This window comes from Mandrillus leucophaeus, unplaced genomic scaffold (genome assembly GCF_000951045.1).
Source record: "Mandrillus leucophaeus isolate KB7577 unplaced genomic scaffold, Mleu.le_1.0 Scaffold264, whole genome shotgun sequence".
Classification (NCBI taxonomy): domain Eukaryota; kingdom Metazoa; phylum Chordata; class Mammalia; order Primates; family Cercopithecidae; genus Mandrillus; species Mandrillus leucophaeus.
The window spans coordinates 2,274,691-2,278,597 of record NW_012102743.1 but is presented as its reverse complement, the minus strand read 5'-3'; the positions used below and the strand labels follow the sequence as shown (position 1 = coordinate 2,278,597).

Below are 3,907 nucleotides of genomic sequence, written 5' to 3'. Positions count from 1 at the left end.
AAAAAAAAAAAAAAAAAATCCACCTCCTTGGACTGTTGTGAAGATTAAACATGAAAGTAGTTGTGATAAAGGTGGTCAGTGGGTGTTATCTGTCTTCCTTTCTAGTGAAAAGGCTCTAGACTAGAATGTTCTCAGGTCTTTAATAGGCTTCAGCAATCTCACATGTTAATAATAGTGTTATGTGCTGAACTGGGCTTCCCCCAAATCCATATGTTGAAGCCCTGAACTTCAGAATGTGACTGTATTTGGAGACAGGGCCTTTAAAGAGGTCATTAAGCTGAAAAGAGGCTGTGATGAGAAGAGGAAATTGGGACACACAAAGGGAGATGCCAGAATGTGCATACAGAGAGAAAAGGCCAAGGAGAGACGTGTGGGGAGAAGCTAACCCTGCTGACACCTTGATCTTGGACTTCCAGCCTCCAGAACTGTGAGAATACAAATTTCTGTTGTTTAAGCCACGCAGTCTGTGGTATTTTAAACAAATTAATACGACTAGTATTATAGAAGTGTGTGAACTGTTAAGAAGTGTGCTAACTGGTTCTATCCTAGTTTTGTAGACAATTAGCAGTGTGATGTAGGGCAGGACATTTAACTCCTCTCTACCACATTTTCCACCTCTCAAAGCCAGGCTGCAAGGATCAACTGAGATAATGTATGTAAAGACCCTATCACGAAATAGGTGTCCCGTAAAGGGTGATTTCTTTCACTTCTGTCTCCAAATACCAGGTTTCTCATCAGTAACTCGGGAGATTGGATGGACTAAGTAGTCTACCTGGTTCCTTTCAGCTTTAATCATCTGTGATTCTAACAACAGTCTTAGCAACAAGAGTGAGTTTCCTGGCCGGGCGCGGTGGCTCACACGTGTAATCCCAGCACTTTGGGAGGCCGAAGTGGGCAGATCACGAGGTCAGGAGTTTGAGACCAGCCTGGCCAACATGTTGAAACCCTGTCTCTACTAAAAATACAAAAATTAGCCAGGGCACGGTGACGGGTGCCTGTAATCCCAGCTACTCGGGAGGCTGAGGCAGGAGAATTGCTTGAACCCAGGAGGCAGAGGTTGTAGTGAGCTGAGATCACACCACTACACTCCAGCCTGGGTGACAGAGCAAGACTCCGTCTCAAAAACAAAACAAAACAAAAGGGTGAGTTTCCTTTCTGTAATGCCAAAAAGTGTTTTCAAAGTCCTTTCCATCTCACAGTAGTCCAAGGGGGTACATGTACCCCTTGAACCTGATGAAACCCCAGCAGACCCAATTAACCACCCCTAAAGGTTTCTCGGCAGGAAATCCCGCCAGTCATGCAAACCACACTCGTCAATGTTAAGGCTTTTGTACATCCCAGACACAAGCTTTAAATGAATGTAAACCCAGGTTTTAATATTTGGGTCCCAGACCTTAAAAATCCCTTTCTCTCTACCCACAGTACCTGGCTGAGCAATCCAATTGCCCTCTTCTTGGGGGGACCAAGACACGTTTTTAAAATAAAGTTTCTTTGTATTTGCTTTCCGTTTCAGTGAGGTCTCGAGTTCTTGTAGACCAGATGCCTTCTTGTTCTGTGAAAAAAGAGTGCACAGAGAGGGGAACTGCTGAGCAGTTCCTTTTTTTTTTTCAAAGCACAGTAAGAGTGGTTTGGACACAAGTATTACCAGTTCAGAAAGGGAAGATGGGTGTAGCCAGGGAAGAAGTAGGACTTCAGAGTTAAGGATGCAAGAGCTAGAAATTCCCTCAAGAAAGGAATTGCTCATTTGTTTCCTGTTTGTTCACAACATAGGAATTCTATTGCTGTTCAGTTATTTATTCTATGCCTTAAAATGAAACAGTCTTTTGAACATCCAACATGTATTTTTTTTCTCTTTCTGTCTTTCTCCTTCCTTCCTTCCTTCCTTCCTTCCTTCCTTCCTTTCTTTCTTTCTTTTTTTGAGACAGAGTCTTGTTCTGTCACCCAGGCTGCAGTGCAGTGGCACGATCTCTGCTCACTGCAACCTCTGCCTCCCAGGTTCAAGCGTTCCTCCTGTCTCAGTCCTCCCAGTAGCTAAAATTACAGGCGTGCACCACCACGCCCAGCTAATTTTTGTATTTTTAGTAGAGACAGGATTTCACTATGTTGTCCAGGCTGGTCTCAAATTCCTGAACTCAGATAATCTGCCTGCCTCGGCCTCCCAAAGTGCTGGGATTATAGGCGTGAGCCACCTCACCCAGTCCCAACATGTATTTTTAATGCTCAACCATGGGAGATAGAGCGGTAAATGAAATGAGCCAGCTTAGTTGGCTAAAGCATATTGCTACTGCAGTCAAGGTCATACTTACCCCTGCACCTTGAAGCCCAGAGGACTTCCAGCAGATGTGTACTCTCAGTCAGCAGGGTACTGGGCAAGGTCACATAGGGCAAATGGATCACCAGTTTTGGTCCACTCCACCGAAGATGCACGGGGACACCCTCTGGAGTATAAACAGCCGGGGGCTCACAAGGGCACACTCACATTGGACACTTGTGTTCACAGACTCCAGGAGGCCAGCTTATACTCAGCTGAGGAATGAAGAAATCTCTTTGCACTTCTCTTGAGGATGACACTCTTGCATACTCTTTCCTCTGTCTTTATGTTACGTAACTTCTTATTTCAAAAAGAACATTCTGACAGTAGCCTATCTGCCGTAGAGGGATATCAAAGCTTCCCCACAAATAAATGTCTACATCCTGGGTTTTCTAAGGGAGCATCAGTGTCAGTGTTTCCTAACTTGTGAGGTGGGCTTCTCTGAAGTGAGACTGAGGGCTACCCTATCAGCTAGATTTTTAAATTGTAATGAAGCCTACATATAAACATATGTTCAAGAGAAAAAACTGCAAAGACAGCCACCAAAATAGTCATGGTGCTTATTGCTGGGGAATACAATTATAGGCAATTTTATATTTCCTTCTTTGGCTTATCTGTATATTCTAATTTTATTTATTTATTTATTTGTTTTTATCTATTTATTTGTTTTTATTTTTTTTGAAACAGAGTCTCGCTCTGTCGCCCAGGCTGGAGTGCAGTGGCCAGATCTCAGCTCACTGCAAGTTCTGCCTCCCGGGTTCACGCCATTCTCCTGCCTCAGCCTCCCGAGTAGCTGGGACTATAGGTGCCCACCACTGCGCCTGGCTAATTTTTGTATTTTTTAGTAGAGACGGGGTTTCACTGTGGTCTCGATCTCCTGACCTCATGATCCGCTCGCCTCAGCCTCCCAAAGTGCTGGGATTACAGGCGTGAGCCACCGTGCCCAGCCTATTTATTTATTTTTTTTGAGACAGAGTCTCGTTCTGTTGCCCAGGCTGGAGTGGAGTGCATTGGCTCAATCTTGGCTCACTGCAACCTCCACCTCCCAGGCTCAAGCAATTCTTATGCCTCAGCCTCTCAATTTCAGGTGTGGGCCACCACCATGGCTAATTTTTTGTATTTTTAGTAAAGACAGGGTTTTGCTATGTTGACCAGGCTGGTCTTGAGCTCTTGGTCTCCAGTGATCTGCCTGTGTTGGCCTCCTAAAGTACTGGGATTACAGGCAGGAGCCACCATGCCCAACCTGCATATTCTAATTCTCTATAGCAAACACCTATTACTTTTGTACTAATAAATGATGTGATATAGAATAAAAAGGAAAAATGTAGAAATATGGTTGTAGTAGGCTGAATAATGGCTACCCAAATATCCCAGGTCCTAATCCCTGGGACCTGTAAATATTATGTCTTTTCAGATGTGATCCATTTAAGGCTCTGAAGATGGGGAGAGAATTCTGGATGATCCAGTTGGGCCCTTAATAATGGTCCTTGTTAGAGACAGCCAGAGGGAGATTTGAAACTGATAGAAGAGGAGAAGGCAGTAAGACCATGAATGCAGAGATTCGAGTAATATGGCTGTGAGCCAAAAGATGCCAGT

The 3,907-nt window shown here is 44.3% G+C and overlaps 1 protein-coding gene across 4 annotated transcripts in view; it reads right to left on the bottom strand.

The window, feature by feature from the left end:
* The window catches only part of NLRC4 (NLR family, CARD domain containing 4), a 52,556-nt gene extending 50,094 nt beyond the window's left edge, over window positions 1-2,462 (bottom strand). For 2 of the 4 annotated variants that reach the window (XM_011984241.1, XM_011984243.1), the window contains exon 1: window positions 2,307-2,462. The gene's annotated coding sequence lies outside the window, so the exon portion shown is untranslated. Of the gene's footprint in view, window positions 1-1,425; window positions 1,569-2,306 lie in introns of those variants that run through there. The other 2 variants (XM_011984242.1, XM_011984240.1) reach the window with 2 other exon arrangements.
* Window positions 2,463-3,907: the final 1,445 nt, after the last annotated feature.